We start from the raw sequence: 22,065 nt of genomic DNA, 5'->3' as shown, positions 1-22,065 counted from the left end.
CCCTACACTCTATACCCTACACTCTACACCCTACACTCTACACCCTACACTCTATACCCTACACTCTATACCCTACACTCTATACCCTACACTCTACACCCTACACTCTACACCCTACACTCTATACCCTACACTCTATACCCTACACTCTATACGCTACACTCTACACCCTACACTCTACACCCTACACTCTATACCCTACACTCTATACCCTACACCCTACACTCTACACTCTATACCCTACACTCTACACTCCACTCCCTACACTCTACACTCTATACCCTACACTCTACACTCTATACCCTACACTCTACTCCCTACACTCTATACCCTACACTCTACACCCTACACTCTACACCCTACACTCTATACCCTACACTCTATACCCTACACTCTATACCCTACACTCTACACCCTACACTCTACACCCTACACTCTATACCCTACACTCTATACCCTACACTCTATACGCTACACTCTACACCCTACACTCTACACCCTACACTCTACACCCTACACTCTGTACCCTACACTCTATACCCTACAGTCTACACTCTTTACCCTACACTCTATACCCTACACTCTATACCCTACACCCTATACCCTACACTCTCTACCCTACACTCTATACCCTACACTCTATACCCTACACTCTATACCCTACACTCTAAACTCTATACCCTACACTCTACACTCTATACCCTACACTCTATAACATACACTCTATACCCTACACTCTACACCCTGCACTCTGTACCCTACACTCTACACTCTTTACCCTACACTCTATACCCTACACTCTATACCCTACACTCTATACCCTACACTCTACACTATATACCTTACACTCTATACCCTACACTCTATACCCTACACTCTAAACTCTATACCCTACACTCTACACTCTATACCCTACACTCTATACCATACACTCTATACCCTACACTCTATACCCTACACTATATACCCTACACTCTATACCCTACACCCTACGCTCTATACGCTACACTCTATAACCTACACTCTATACCCTACACTCTATACCCTACACTCTATACCCTACACTCTACACCCTACACTCTATACCCTACACTCTATACCCTACACTCTATACCCTACACTCTACACTCTATACCATACACTCTATACCATACAATCTATACACTACACTCTATACCCTAAACTCTACACTCTATACCCTACACTCTATAACATACACTCTATACACTACACTCTATATCTTACACTCTATACCCTACACTTTGCACTCTACACCCTACACTCTACACTCTACATTCTATACCCTACACTCTATACTCCACACTCTATACCCTACACTCTATACCCTACAGTCTATACCCTACACTCTATACCCTACACTCTACATCCTACACTCTACACCCTACACTCTAATCCCTACACCCTACACTCTATACCCTACACTCTATACCCTACACTCTATACCCTACACTCTACACCCTACACTCTACACTCTACACTCTATACCCTACACTCTATACCCTACACTCTATACCCTACACCCTACACTCTACACCCTACACTCTATACCCTACACTCTACACCCTACACTCTATACCCTACACTCTACACCCTGCACTCTGTACCCTACACTCTACACTCTTTACCCTACACTCTATACCCTACACTCTATACCCTACACTCTATACCCTACACTCTACACTCTATACCTTACACTCTATACCCTACACTCTATACCCTACACTCTAAACTCTATTCCCTACACTCTACACTCTATACCCTACACTCTATAACATACACTCTATACCCTACACTCTATACCCTACACTCTATACCATACACTCTATACCCTACACTCTACACCCTACACTCTATAGCCTACACTCTATACCCTACACTCTAATCCCTACACTCTATACCCTACACTCTATACCCTACACTCTATACCCTACACTCTATACCCTACACCCTACACTCTACACCCTACACTCTACACTCTATACCCTACACTCTACAACCTACACCCTACACTCTATACCCTACACTCTACACCCTGCACTCTGTACCCTACACTCTACACTCTTTACCCTACACTCTATACCCTACACTCTACAACCTGCACTCTATACACTACACTCTATACCCTACACTCTATACCCTACACTCTACACCCTACACTCTAAACCCTACACTCTATACCCTACACTCTATACCCTACACTCTATACCCTACACCCTACACTCTACACCCTACACTCTACACTCTATACCCTACACTCTACACCCTACACTCTACACCCTACACTCTACACTCTATACCCTACACTCTACACCCTGCACCCTACACTCTACACTCTTTACCCTACACTCTATACCCTACACTATATACCCTACACTCTATACCCTACACTCTGCACTCTGTACCCTACACTCTATACCCTACACTCTACACTCTATACCCTACACTCTATACCCTACACTCTATACCCTACACTCTACACTTTATACCCTACACTCTATACCATACACTCTACACTGTATACCCTACACTCTATACCATACACTCTATACCCTACACTCTATACCCTACAATCTAATCCCTACACTCTACACTCTATACCCTACACTCTATACCCTACACTCTACACTCTATACCCTACACTCTAATCCCTACACTCTACACCCTACACTCTACACCCTACACTCTATACCCTACACTCTATACCCTACACTCTACACTCTATACCCTACACTCTATACCCTACACTCTACACTCTATACCCTACACTCTATACCATACACTCTATACCCTACACTCTATACCATACACTCTATACCCTACACTCTATACCCTACACTCTACACCCTACACTCTATACCTTACACTCTATACCCTACACTCTATACCCTACACTCTAACATCTATACCCTACACTCTACACTCTATACCCTATAACATACACTCTATACCCTACACTCTATACCGTACACTCTACACTCTATACCCTACACTCTATACCATACACTCTACACCATACACTCTACAGCATACACTCTATTCCCTACACTCTACACTCTATACCCTACACTCTATACCGTACACTCTATACACTACACTCTATACACTACACTCTATACCCTACACTCTACACTCTATACCCTACACTCTATACCATACACTCTACACCATACACTCTACAGCATACACTCTATACCCTACACTCTACACTCTATACCCTACACTCTATACCCTACACTCTATACACTACACTCTATACACTACACTCTATACCCTACACTCTATACCCTACACTCTATACCCTACACTCTACACTCTACACCCTACACTCTATAACATACACTCTATACAATACACTCTGTACCTTACACTCTACACTCTATACGCTACACTCTATAACATACACTCTATACACTACACTCTATACCCTACACTTTACACTCTACATTCTATACCCTACACTCTATACCCTACACTCTATACTCTACACTCTATAGCCTACACTCTATAGCCTACACTCTATAGCCTACACTCTATACCCTACACTCTACACTCTATACCCTACACTCTATACCCTACACTCTATACACTACACTCTATACACTACACTCTATACCCTACACTCTATACCGTACACTCTACACTCTATACCCTACACTCTATACCATACACTCTACACCATACACTCTACAGCATACACTCTATACCCTACACTCTACACTCTATACCCTACACTCTATACCCTACACTCTATACACTACACTCTATACACTACACTCTATACCCTACACTCTATACCCTACACTCTACACTCTACACCCTACACTCTATAACATACACTCTATACACTACACTCTATACCTTACACTCTACATTCTATACCCTACACTCTATACCCTACACTCTATACTCTACACTCTATAGCCTACACTCTATACCCTACACTCTATAGCCTACACTCTATATCCTACACTCTATACCCTACACTCTATACCCTACACTCTACACTCTATACCCTACACTCTATACCCTACACTCTACACTCTATACCCTACACTCTATACCCTACACTCTAATCCCTACACTCTACACTCTATACCCTACACTCTACACTCTATACCATACACTCTATACCCTACACTCTATACCCTTCAATCTACACTTTATACCCTACACTCTATACCATACACTCTATACCCTACACTCTATACCCTACACTCTATACCCTACACTATACACTCTATACCATACACTCTACACTGTATACCATACACTCTATGCCCCACACTCTATACCCTAAACTCTACACTCTATACCCTACACTCTACACCCTAAGCTCTATACCCTACACTCTACACTCTATACCCTACACTCTATACCCTACACTCTATACCCTACACTCTATACCCTACACTCTATACCCTACACTCTATACCCTACACTCTATACCCTACACTCTACACCCTACACTCTACACCTTACACTCTATACCCTATACCCTACACTCTATACCCTACACTCTATACCCTACACTCTATACCCTACACTCTACACTCTATACCCTACACTCTATAGCCTACACTCTATACCCTACAGTATATACCCTACACTCTATACCCTACACTCTACACCTTACACCCTACACTCTATTCCCTACACTCTATACCCTACACTCTATACCCTACACTCTATACCCTACACTCTATACCCTACACTCTACACTCTATACCCTACACCCTACACTCTATACCCTACACTCTACACCCTATACTCTATACGCCACACTCTATACCCTACACCCTACACTCTATACCCTACACTCTACACTCTATACCCTACACTCTACACCCTACACTCTATACCCTACACTCTATACCCTACACCCTACACTCTACACTCTATACCCTACACTCTACACTCTACTCCCTACACTCTACACTCTATACCCTACACTCTACACTCTATACCCTACACTCTACTCCCTACACTCTATACCCTACACTCTACACCCTACACTCTACACCCTACACTCTATACCCTACACTCTATACCCTACACTCTATACCCTACACTCTACACCCTACACTCTACACCCTACACTCTATACCCTACACTCTATACCCTACACTCTATACGCTACACTCTACACCCTACACTCTACACCCTACACTCTACACCCTACACTCTGTACCCTACACTCTATACCCTACAGTCTACACTCTTTACCCTACACTCTATACCCTACACTCTATACCCTACACCCTATACCCTACACTCTCTACCCTACACTCTATACCCTACACTCTATACCCTACACTCTATACCCTACACTCTAAACTCTATACCCTACACTCTACACCCTAAGCTCTATACCCTACACTCTACACTCTATACCCTACACTCTATACCCTACACTCTATACCCTACACTCTATACCCTACACTCTATACCCTACACTCTATACCCTACACTCTATACCCTACACTCTACACCCTACACTCTACACCTTACACTCTATACCCTATACCCTACACTCTATACCCTACACTCTATACCCTACACTCTATACACTACACTCTACACTCTATACCCTACACTCTATAGCCTACACTCTATACCCTACAGTATATACCCTACACTCTATACCCTACACTCTACACCTTACACCCTACACTCTATTCCCTACACTCTATACCCTACACTCTATACCCTACACTCTATACCCTACACTCTATACCCTACACTCTACACTCTATACCCTACACCCTACACTCTATACCCTACACTCTACACCCTATACTCTATACGCCACACTCTATACCCTACACCCTACACTCTATACCCTACACTCTACACTCTATACCCTACACTCTACACCCTACACTCTATACCCTACACTCTATACCCTACACCCTACACTCTACACTCTATACCCTACACTCTACACTCTACTCCCTACACTCTACACTCTATACCCTACACTCTACACTCTATACCCTACACTCTACTCCCTACACTCTATACCCTACACTCTACACCCTACACTCTACACCCTACACTCTATACCCTACACTCTATACCCTACACTCTATACCCTACACTCTACACCCTACACTCTACACCCTACACTCTATACCCTACACTCTATACCCTACACTCTATACGCTACACTCTACACCCTACACTCTACACCCTACACTCTACACCCTACACTCTGTACCCTACACTCTATACCCTACAGTCTACACTCTTTACCCTACACTCTATACCCTACACTCTATACCCTACACCCTATACCCTACACTCTCTACCCTACACTCTATACCCTACACTCTATACCCTACACTCTATACCCTACACTCTAAACTCTATACCCTACACTCTACACTCTATACCCTACACTCTATAACATACACTCTATACCCTACACTCTACACCCTGCACTCTGTACCCTACACTCTACACTCTTTACCCTACACTCTATACCCTACACTCTATACCCTACACTCTATACCCTACACTCTACACTGTATACCTTACACTCTATACCCTACACTCTATACCCTACACTCTAAACTCTATACCCTACACTCTACACTCTATACCCTACACTCTATACCATACACTCTATACCCTACACTCTATACCCTACACTCTATACCCTACACTCTATACCCTACACCCTACGCTCTATACGCTACACTCTATAACCTACACTCTATACCCTACACTCTATACCCTACACTCTATACCCTACACTCTACACCCTACACTCTATACCCTACACTCTATACCCTACACTCTATACCCTACACTCTACACTCTATACCATACACTCTATACCATACAATCTATACACTACACTCTATACCCTAAACTCTACACTCTATACCCTACACTCTATAACATACACTCTATACACTACACTCTATATCTTACACTCTATACCCTACACTTTGCACTCTACACCCTACACTCTACACTCTACATTCTATACCCTACACTCTATACTCCACACTCTATACCCTACACTCTATACCCTACACTCTATACCCTACACTCTATACCCTACACTCTACATCCTACACTCTACACCCTACACTCTAATCCCTACACTCTAATCCCTACACCCTACACTCTATACCCTACACTCTATACCCTACACTCTATACCCTACACTCTACACCCTACACTCTACACTCTACACTCTATACCCTACACTCTATACCCTACACTCTATTCCCTACACCCTACACTCTACACCCTACACTCTATACCCTACACTCTACACCCTACACTCTATACCCTACACTCTACACCCTGCACTCTGTACCCTACACTCTACACTCTTTCCCCTACACTCTATACCCTACACTCTATACCCTACACTCTATACCCTACACTCTACACTCTATACCTTACACTCTATACCCTACACTCTATACCCTACACTCTAAACTCTATTCCCTACACTCTACACTCTATACCCTACACTCTATAACATACACTCTATACCCTACACTCTATACCCTACACTCTATACCATACACTCTATACCCTACACTCTACACCCTACACTCTATAGCCTACACTCTATACCCTACACTCTAATCCCTACACTCTACACTCTATACCCTACACTCTATACCCTACACTCTATACCCTACACTCTATACCCTACACCCTACACTCTACACCCTACACTCTACACTCTATACCCTACACTCTACAACCTACACCCTACACTCTATACCCTACACTCTACACCCTGCACTCTGTACCCTACACTCTACACTCTTTACCCTACACTCTATACCCTACACTCTACAACCTGCACTCTATACACTACACTCTATACCCTACACTCTATACCCTACACTCTACACCCTACACTCTAATCCCTACACTCTAATCCCTACACTCTAATCCCTACACCCTATACCCTACACTCTATACCCTACACTCTATACCCTACACTCTATACCCTACACCCTACACTCTACACCCTACACTCTACACTCTATACCCTACACTCTACACCCTACACTCTACACCCTACACTCTACACTCTATACCCTACACTCTACACCCTGCACTCTGTACCCTACACTCTACACTCTTTACCCTACACTCTATACCCTACACTATATACCCTACACTCTATACCCTACACTCTGCACTCTGTACCCTACACTCTATACCCTACACTCTACACTCTATACCCTACACTCTATACCCTACACTCTATACCCTACACTCTACACTTTATACCCTACACTCTATACCATACACTCTACACTGTATACCCTACACTCTATACCTTACACTCTATACCCTACACTCTATACCCTACAATCTAATCCCTACACTCTACACTGTATACCCTACACTCTACACCCTACACTCTATAGCCTACACTCTATACCCTACACTCTAATCCCTACACTCTACACTCTATACCCTACACTCTATACCCTACACTCTATACCCTACACTCTATACCCTACACCCTACACTCTACACCCTACACTCTACACTCTATACCCTACACTCTACAACCTACACCCTACACTCTATACCATACACTCTATACCCTACACTCTATACCCTACACTCTATACCCTACACTATACACTCTATACCATACACTCTACACTGTATGCCATACACTCTATGCCCCACACTCTATACCCTAAACTCTACACTCTATACCCTACACTCTACACCCTAAGCTCTATACCCTACACTCTACACTCTATACCCTACACTCTATACCCTACACTCTATACCCTACACTCTATACCCTACACTCTATACCCTACACCCTACACTCTGTACCCTACACTCTATACCCTACACTCTACACCCTACACTCTACACCTTACACTCTATACCCTATACCCTACACTCTATACCCTACACTCTATACCCTACACTCTATACCCTACACTCTACACTCTATACCCTACACTCTATAGCCTACACTCTATACCCTACAGTATATACCCTACACTCTATACCCTACACTCTACACCTTACACCCTACACTCTATTCCCTACACTCTATACCCTACACTCTATACCCTACACTCTATACCCTACACTCTATACCCTACACTCTACACTCTATACCCTACACCCTACACTCTATACCCTACACTCTACACCCTATACTCTATACGCCACACTTTATACCCTACACCCTACACTCTATACCCTACACTCTACACTCTATACACTACACTCTACACCCTACACTCTATACCCTACACTCTATACCCTACACCCTACACTCTACACTCTATACCCTACACTCTAAACTCTACTCCCTACACTCTACACTCTATACCCTACACTCTACACTCTATACTCTACACTCTACTCCCTACACTCTATACCCTACACTCTACACCCTACACTCTACACCCTACACTCTATACCCTACACTCTATACCCTACACTCTATACCCTACACTCTACACCCTACACTCTACACCCTACACTCTATACCCTACACTCTATACCCTACACTCTATACGCTACACTCTACACCCTACACTCTACACCCTACACTCTACACCCTACACTCTGTACCCTACACTCTATACCCTACAGTCTACACTCTTTACCCTACACTCTATACCCTACACTCTATACCCTACACCCTATACCCTACACTCTCTACCCTGCACTCTATACCCTACACTCTATACCCTACACTCTATACCCTACACTCTAAACTCTATACCCTACACTCTACACTCTATACCCTACACTCTATAACATACACTCTATACCCTACACTCTACACCCTGCACTCTGTACCCTACACTCTACACTCTTTACCCTACACTCTATACCCTACACTCTATACCCTACACTCTATACCCTACACTCTACACTATATACCTTACACTCTATACCCTACACTCTATACCCTACACTCTAAACTCTATACCCTACACTCTACACTCTATACCCTACACTCTATACCATACACTCTATACCCTACACTCTATACCCTACACTCTATACCCTACACTCTATACCCTACACCCTACGCTCTATACGCTACACTCTATAACCTACACTCTATACCCTACACTCTATACCCTACACTCTATACCCTACACTCTACACCCTACACTCTATACCCTACACTCTATACCCTACACTCTATACCCTACACTCTACACTCTATACCATACACTCTATACCATACAATCTATACACTACACTCTATACCCTAAACTCTACACTCTATACCCTACACTCTATAACATACACTCTATACACTACACTCTATATCTTACGCTCTATACCCTACACTTTGCACTCTACACCCTACACTCTACACTCTACATTCTATACCCTACACTCTATACTCCACACTCTATACCCTACACTCTATACCCTACACTCTATACCCTACACTCTATACCCTACACTCTACATCCTACACTCTACACCCTACACTCTAATCCCTACACTCTAATCCCTACACCCTACACTCTATACCCTACACTCTATACCCTACACTCTATACCCTACACTCTACACCCTACACTCTACACTCTACACTCTATACCCTACACTCTATACCCTACACTCTATACCCTACACCCTACACTCTACACCCTACACTCTATACCCTACACTCTACACCCTACACTCTATACCCTACACTCTACACCCTGCACTCTGTACCCTACACTCTACACTCTTTACCCTACACTCTATACCCTACACTCTATACCCTACACTCTATACCCTACACTCTACACTCTATACCTTACACTCTATACCCTACACTCTATACCCTACACTCTAAACTCTATTCCCTACACTCTACACTCTATACCCTACACTCTATAACATACACTCTATACCCTACACTCTATACCCTACACTCTATACCATACACTCTATACCCTACACTCTACACCCTACACTCTATAGCCTACACTCTATACCCTACACTCTAATCCCTACACTCTACACTCTATACCCTACACTCTATACCCTACACTCTATACCCTACACTCTATACCCTACACCCTACACTCTACACCCTACACTCTACACTCTATACCCTACACTCTACAACCTACACCCTACACTCTATACCCTACACTCTACACCCTGCACTCTGTACCCTACACTCTACACTCTTTACCCTACACTCTATACCCTACACTCTACAACCTGCACTCTATACACTACACTCTATACCCTACACTCTATACCCTACACTCTACACCCTACACTCTAATCCCTACACTCTAATCCCTACACTCTAATCCCTACACCCTATACCCTACACTCTATACCCTACACTCTATACCCTACACTCTATACCCTACACCCTACACTCTACACCCTACACTCTACACTCTATACCCTACACACTACACCCTACACTCTACACCCTACACTCTACACTCTATACCCTACCCTCTACACCCTGCACTCTGTACCCTACACTCTACACTCTTTACCCTACACTCTATACCCTACACTATATACCCTACACTCTATACCCTACACTCTGCACTCTGTACCCTACACTCTATACCCTACACTCTACACTCTATACCCTACACTCTATACCCTACACTCTATACCCTACACTCTACACTTTATACCCTACACTCTATACCATACACTCTACACTGTATACCCTACACTCTATACCTTACACTCTATACCCTACACTCTATACCCTACAATCTAATCCCTACACTCTACACTCTATACCCTACACTCTATACCCTACACTCTACACTCTATACCCTACACTCTAATCCCTACACTCTACACCCTACACTCTACACCCTACACTCTATACCCTACACTCTATACCCTACACTCTACACTCTATACCCTACACTCTATACCCTACACTCTACACTCTATACCCTACACTCTATACCATACACTCTATACCCTACACTCTATACCATACACTCTATACCCTACACTCTATACCCTACACTCTACACCCTACACTCTATACCTTACACTCTATACCCTACACTCTATACCCTACACTCTAAACTCTATACCCTACACTCTACACTCTATACCCTATAACATACACTCTATGCCCTACACTCTATACCCTACACTCTATACCGTACACTCTACACTCTATACCCTACACTCTATACCATACACTCTACACCATACACTCTACAGCATACACTCTATACCCTACACTCTACACTCTATACCCTACACTCTATACCCTACACTCTATACACTACACTCTATACACTACACTCTATACCCTACACTCTATACCGTACACTCTACACTCTATACCCTACACTCTATACCATACACTCTACACCATACACTCTACAGCATACACTCTATACCCTACACTCTACATTCTATACCCTACACTCTATACCCTACACTCTATACACTACACTCTATACACTACACTCTATACCCTACACTCTATACCCTACACTCTATACCCTACACTCTACACTCTACACCCTACACTCTATAACATACACTCTATACAATACACTCTGTACCTTACACTCTACACTCTATACCCTACACTCTATAACATACACTCTATACACTACACTCTATACCCTACACTTTACACTCTACATTCTATACCCTACACTCTATACCCTACACTCTATACTCTACACTCTATAGCCTACACTCTATAGCCTACACTCTATAGCCTACACTCTATACCCTACACTCTATACCCTACACTCTATACCCTACACTCTATACACTACACTCTATACACTACACTCTATACCCTACACTCTATACCGTACACTCTATACCCTACACTCTATACCATACACTCTACACCATACACTCTACAGCATACACTCTATACCCTACACTCTACACTCTATACCCTACACTCTATACACTACACTCTATACACTACACTCTATACCCTACACTCTATACCCTACACTCTATACCCTACACTCTACACTCTACACCCTACACTCTATAACATACACTCTATACACTACACTCTATACCTTACACTCTACACTCTATACCCTACACTCTATAACATACACTCTATACACTACACTCTATACCCTACACTTTACACTCTACATTCTATACCCTACACTCTATACCCTACACTCTATACTCTACACTCTATAGCCTACACTCTATACCCTACACTCTATAGCCTACACTCTATACCCTACACTCTATACCCTACAATCTACACTTTATACCCTACACTCTATACCATACACTCTATACCCTACACTCTATACCCTACACTCTATACCCTACACTATACACTCTATACCATACACTCTACACTGTATACCATACACTCTATGCCCCACACTCTATACCCTAAACTCTACACTCTATACCCTACACTCTACACCCTAAGCTCTATACCCTACACTCTACACTCTATACCCTACACTCTATACGCTACACTCTATACCCTACACTCTATACCCTACACTCTATACCCTACACCCTACACTCTATACCCTACACTCTATACCCTACACTCTACACCCTACACTCTACACCTTACACTCTATACCCTATACCCTACACTCTATACCCTACACTCTATACCCTACACTCTATACCCTACACTCTACACTCTATACCCTACACTCTATAGCCTACACTCTATACCCTACAGTATATACCCTACACTCTATACCCTACACTCTACACCTTACACCCTACACTCTAGTCCCTACACTCTATACCCTACACTCTATACCCTACACTCTATACCCTACACTCTACACTCTATACCCTACACCCTACACTCTATACCCTACACTCTACACCCTATACTCTATACGCCACACTCTATACCCTACACCCTACACTCTATACCCTACACTCTACACTCTATACCCTACACTCTACACCCTACACTCTATACCCTACACTCTATACCCTACACCCTACACTCTACACTCTATACCCTACACTCTACACTCTACTCCCTACACTCTACACTCTATCCCCTACACTCTACTCCCTACACTCTATACCCTACACTCTACACCCTACACTCTACACCCTACACTCTATACCCTACACTCTATACCCTACACTCTATACCCTACACTCTACACCCTACACTCTACACCCTACACTCTATACCCTACACTCTATACCCTACACTCTATACGCTACACTCTACACCCTACACTCTACACCCTACACTCTACACCCTACACTCTGTACCCTACACTCTATACCCTACAGTCTACACTCTTTACCCTACACTCTATACCCTACACTCTATACCCTACACCCTATACCCTACACTCTCTACCCTACACTCTATACCCTACACTCTATACCCTACACTCTATACCCTACACTCTAAACTCTATACCCTACACTCTACACTCTATACCCTACACTCTATAACATACACTCTATACCCTACACTCTACACCCTGCACTCTTTACCCTACACTCTACACTCTTTACCCTACACTCTATACCCTACACTCTATACCCTACACTCTATACCCTACCCTCTACACTATATACCTTACACTCTATACCCTACACTCTATACCCTACACTCTAAACTCTATACCCTACACTCTACACTCTATACCCTACACTCTATACCATACACTCTATACCCTACACTCTATACCCTACACTCTATACCCTACACTCTATACCCTACACCCTACGCTCTATACGCTACACTCTATAACCTACACTCTATACCCTACACTCTATACCCTACACTCTATACCCTACACTCTACACCCTACACTCTATACCCTACACTCTATACCCTACACTCTATACCCTACACTCTACACTCTATACCATACACTCTATACCATACAATCTATACACTACACTCTATACCCTAAACTCTACACTCTATACCCTACACTCTATAACATACACTCTATACACTACACTCTATATCTTACACTCTATACCCTACACTTTGCACTCTACACCCTACACTCTACACTCTACATTCTATACCCTACACTCTATACTCCACACTCTATACCCTACACTCTATACCCTACACTCTATACCCTACACTCTACACTATATACTCTACACTCTATAGCCTACACTCTATACCCTACACTCTACACTCTACTCCCTACACTCTACACTCTATACCCTACACTCTACACTCTATACCCTACACTCTACTCCCTACACTCTATACCCTACACTCTACACCCTACACTCTACACCCTACACTCTATACCCTACACTCTATACCCTACACTCTATACCCTACACTCTACACCCTACACTCTACACCCTACACTCTATACCCTACACTCTATACCCTACACTCTATACGCTACACTCTACACCCTACACTCTACACCCTACACTCTACACCCTACACTCTGTACCCTACACTCTATACCCTACAGTCTACACTCTTTACCCTACACTCTATACCCTACACTCTATACCCTACACCCTATACCCTACACTCTCTACCCTACACTCTATACCCTACACTCTATACCCTACACTCTATACCCTACACTCTAAACTCTATACCCTACACTCTACACTCTATACCCTACACTCTATAACATACACTCTATACCCTACACTCTACACCCTGCACTCTGTACCCTACACTCTACACTCTTTACCCTACACTCTATACCCTACACTCTATACCCTACACTCTATACCCTACACTCTACACTGTATACCTTACACTCTATACCCTACACTCTATACCCTACACTCTAAACTCTATACCCTACACTCTACACTCTATACCCTACACTCTATACCATACACTCTATACCCTACACTCTATACCCTACACTCTATACCCTACACTCTATACCCTACACCCTACGCTCTATACGCTACACTCTATAACCTACACTCTATACCCTACACTCTATACCCTACACTCTATACCCTACACTCTACACCCTACACTCTATACCCTACACTCTATACCCTACACTCTATACCCTACACTCTACACTCTATACCATACACTCTATACCATACAATCTATACACTACACTCTATACCCTAAACTCTACACTCTATACCCTACACTCTATAACATACACTCTATACACTACACTCTATATCTTACACTCTATACCCTACACTTTGCACTCTACACCCTACACTCTACACTCTACATTCTATACCCTACACTCTATACTCCACACTCTATACCCTACACTCTATACCCTACACTCTATACCCTACACTCTATACCCTACACTCTACATCCTACACTCTACACCCTACACTCTAATCCCTACACTCTAATCCCTACACCCTACACTCTATACCCTACACTCTATACCCTACACTCTATACCCTACACTCTACACCCTACACTCTACACTCTACACTCTATACCCTACACTCTATACCCTACACTCTATTCCCTACACCCTACACTCTACACCCTACACTCTATACCCTACACTCTACACCCTACACTCTATACCCTACACTCTACACCCTGCACTCTGTACCCTACACTCTACACTCTTTCCCCTACACTCTATACCCTACACTCTATACCCTACACTCTATACCCTACACTCTACACTCTATACCTTACACTCTATACCCTACACTCTATACCCTACACTCTAAACTCTATTCCCTACACTCTACACTCTATACCCTACACTCTATAACATACACTCTATACCCTACACTCTATACCCTACACTCTATACCATACACTCTATACCCTACACTCTACACCCTACACTCTATAGCCTACACTCTATACCCTACACTCTAATCCCTACACTCTACACTCTATACCCTACACTCTATACCCTACACTCTATACCCTACACTCTATACCCTACACCCTACACTCTACACCCTACACTCTACACTCTATACCCTACACTCTACAACCTACACCCTACACTCTATACCCTACACTCTACACCCTGCACTCTGTACCCTACACTCTACACTCTTTACCCTACACTCTATACCCTACACTCTACAACCTGCACTCTATACACTACACTCTATACCCTACACTCTATACCCTACACTCTACACCCTACACTCTAATCCCTACACTCTAATCCCTACACTCTAATCCCTACACCCTATACCCTACACTCTATACCCTACACTCTATACCCTACACTCTATACCCTACACCCTACACCCTACACTCTACACCCTACACTCTACACTCTATACCCTACACTCTACACCCTACACTCTACACCCTACACTCTACACTCTATACCCTACACTCTACACCCTGCACTCTGTACCCTACACTCTACACTCTTTACCCTACACTCTATACCCTACACTATATACCCTACACTCTATACCCTACACTCTGCACTCTGTACCCTACACTCTATACCCTACACTCTACACTCTATACCCTACACTCTATACCCTACACTCTATACCCTACACTCTACACTTTATACCCTACACTCTATACCATACACTCTACACTGTATACCCTACACTCTATACCTTACACTCTATACCCTACACTCTATACCCTACAATCTAATCCCTACACTCTACACTGTATACCCTACACTCTACACCCTACACTCTATAGCCTACACTCTATACCCTACACTCTAATCCCTACACTCTACACTCTATACCCTACACTCTATACCCTACACTCTATACCCTACACTCTATACCCTACACCCTACACTCTACACCCTACACTCTACACTCTATACCCTACACTCTACAACCTACACCCTACACTCTATACCATACACTCTATACCCTACACTCTATACCCTACACTCTATACCCTACACTATATACTCTATACCATACACTCTACACTGTATGCCATACACTCTATGCCCCACACTCTATACCCTAAACTCTACACTCTATACCCTACACTCTACACCCTAAGCTCTATACCCTACACTCTACACTCTATACCCTACACTCTATACCCTACACTCTATACCCTACACTCTATACCCTACACTCTATACCCTACACCCTACACTCTGTACCCTACACTCTATACCCTACACTCTACACCCTACACTCTACACCTTACACTCTATACCCTATACCCTACACTCTATACCCTACACTCTATACCCTACACTCTATACCCTACACTCTACACTCTATACCCTACACTCTATAGCCTACACTCTATACCCTACAGTATATACCCTACACTCTATACCCTACACTCTACACCTTACACCCTACACTCTATTCCCTACACTCTATACCCTACACTCTATACCCTACACTCTATACCCTACACTCTATACCCTACACTCTACACTCTATACCCTACACCCTACACTCTATACCCTACACTCTACACCCTATACTCTATACGCCACACTTTATACCCTACACCCTACACTCTATACCCTACACTCTACACTCTATACACTACACTCTACACCCTACACTCTATACCCTACACTCTATACCCTACACCCTACACTCTACACTCTATACCCTACACTCTAAACTCTACTCCCTACACTCTACACTCTATACCCTACACTCTACACTCTATACTCTACACTCTACTCCCTACACTCTATACCCTACACTCTACACCCTACACTCTACACCCTACACTCTATACCCTACACTCTATACCCTACACTCTATACCCTACACTCTACACCCTACACTCTACACCCTACACTCTATACCCTACACTCTATACCCTACACTCTATACGCTACACTCTACACCCTACACTCTACACCCTACACTCTACACCCTACACTCTGTACCCTACACTCTATACCCTACAGTCTACACTCTTTACCCTACACTCTATACCCTACACTCTATACCCTACACCCTATACCCTACACTCTCTACCCTGCACTCTATACCCTACACTCTATACCCTACACTCTATACCCTACACTCTAAACTCTATACCCTACACTCTACACTCTATACCCTACACTCTATAACATACACTCTATACCCTACACTCTACACCCTGCACTCTGTACCCTACACTCTACACTCTTTACCCTACACTCTATACCCTACACTCTATACCCTACACTCTATACCCTACACTCTACACTATATACCTTACACTCTATACCCTACACTCTATACCCTACACTCTAAACTCTATACCCTACACTCTACACTCTATACCCTACACTCTATACCATACACTCTATACCCTACACTCTATACCCTACACTCTATACCCTACACTCTATACCCTACACCCTACGCTCTATACGCTACACTCTATAACCTACACTCTATACCCTACACTCTATACCCTACACTCTATACCCTACACTCTACACCCTACACTCTATACCCTACACTCTATACCCTACACTCTATACCCTACACTCTACACTCTATACCATACACTCTATACCATACAATCTATACACTACACTCTATACCCTAAACTCTACACTCTATACCCTACACTCTATAACATACACTCTATACACTACACTCTATATCTTACGCTCTATACCCTACACTTTGCACTCTACACCCTACACTCTACACTCTACATTCTATACCCTACACTCTATACTCCACACTCTATACCCTACACTCTATACCCTACACTCTATACCCTACACTCTATACCCTACACTCTACATCCTACACTCTACACCCTACACTCTAATCCCTACACTCTAATCCCTACACCCTACACTCTATACCCTACACTCTATACCCTACACTCTATACCCTACACTCTACACCCTACACTCTACACTCTACACTCTATACCCTACACTCTATACCCTACACTCTATACCCTACACCCTACACTCTACACCCTACACTCTATACCCTACACTCTACACCCTACACTCTATACCCTACACTCTACACCCTGCACTCTGTACCCTACACTCTACACTCTTTACCCTACACTCTATACCCTACACTCTATACCCTACACTCTATACCCTACACTCTACACTCTATACCTTACACTCTATACCCTACACTCTATACCCTACACTCTAAACTCTATTCCCTACACTCTACACTCTATACCCTACACTCTATAACATACACTCTATACCCTACACTCTATACCCTACACTCTATACCATACACTCTATACCCTACACTCTACACCCTACACTCTATAGCCTACACTCTATACCCTACACTCTAATCCCTACACTCTACACTCTATACCCTACACTCTATACCCTACACTCTATACCCTACACTCTATACCCTACACCCTACACTCTACACCCTACACTCTACACTCTATACCCTACACTCTACAACCTACACCCTACACTCTATACCCTACACTCTACACCCTGCACTCTGTACCCTACACTCTACACTCTTTACCCTACACTCTATACCCTACACTCTACAACCTGCACTCTATACACTACACTCTATACCCTACACTCTATACCCTACACTCTACACCCTACACTCTAATCCCTACACTCTAATCCCTACACTCTAATCCCTACACCCTATACCCTACACTCTATACCCTACACTCTATACCCTACACTCTATACCCTACACCCTACACTCTACACCCTACACTCTACACTCTATACCCTACACACTACACCCTACACTCTACACCCTACACTCTACACTCTATACCCTACCCTCTACACCCTGCACTCTGTACCCTACACTCTACACTCTTTACCCTACACTCTATACCCTACACTATATACCCTACACTCTATACCCTACACTCTGCACTCTGTACCCTACACTCTATACCCTACACTCTACACTCTATACCCTACACTCTATACCCTACACTCTATACCCTACACTCTACACTTTATACCCTACACTCTATACCATACACTCTACACTGTATACCCTACACTCTATACCTTACACTCTATACCCTACACTCTATACCCTACAATCTAATCCCTACACTCTACACTCTATACCCTACACTCTATACCCTACACTCTACACTCTATACCCTACACTCTAATCCCTACACTCTACACCCTACACTCTACACCCTACACTCTATACCCTACACTCTATACCCTACACTCTACACTCTATACCCTACACTCTATACCCTACACTCTACACTCTATACCCTACACTCTATACCATACACTCTATACCCTACACTCTATACCATACACTCTATACCCTACACTCTATACCCTACACTCTACACCCTACACTCTATACCTTACACTCTATACCCTACACTCTATACCCTACACTCTAAACTCTATACCCTACACTCTACACTCTATACCCTATAACATACACTCTATGCCCTACACTCTATACCCTACACTCTATACCGTACACTCTACACTCTATACCCTACACTCTATACCATACACTCTACACCATACACTCTACAGCATACACTCTATACCCTACACTCTACACTCTATACCCTACACTCGATACCCTACACTCTATACACTACACTCTATACACTACACTCTATACCCTACACTCTATACCGTACACTCTACACTCTATACCCTACACTCTATACCATACACTCTACACCATACACTCTACAGCATACACTCTATACCCTACACTCTACATTCTATACCCTACACTCTATACCCTACACTCTATACACTACACTCTATACACTACACTCTATACCCTACACTCTATACCCTACACTCTATACCCTACACTCTACACTCTACACCCTACACTCTATAACATACACTCTATACAATACACTCTGTACCTTACACTCTACACTCTATACCCTACACTCTATAACATACACTCTATACACTACACTCTATACCCTACACTTTACACTCTACATTCTATACCCTACACTCTATACCCTACACTCTATACTCTACACTCTATAGCCTACACTCTATAGCCTACACTCTATAGCCTACACTCTATACCCTACACTCTATACCCTACACTCTATACCCTACACTCTATACACTACACTCTATACACTACACTCTATACCCTACACTCTATACCGTACACTCTATACCCTACACTCTATACCATACACTCTACACCATACAC

The sequence above is a fragment of the Ranitomeya imitator genome, unplaced genomic scaffold (genome assembly GCF_032444005.1).
Source record: "Ranitomeya imitator isolate aRanImi1 unplaced genomic scaffold, aRanImi1.pri SCAFFOLD_51, whole genome shotgun sequence".
Lineage (NCBI taxonomy): Eukaryota > Metazoa > Chordata > Amphibia > Anura > Dendrobatidae > Ranitomeya > Ranitomeya imitator.
Note: the sequence above shows the minus strand (reverse complement) of the source record.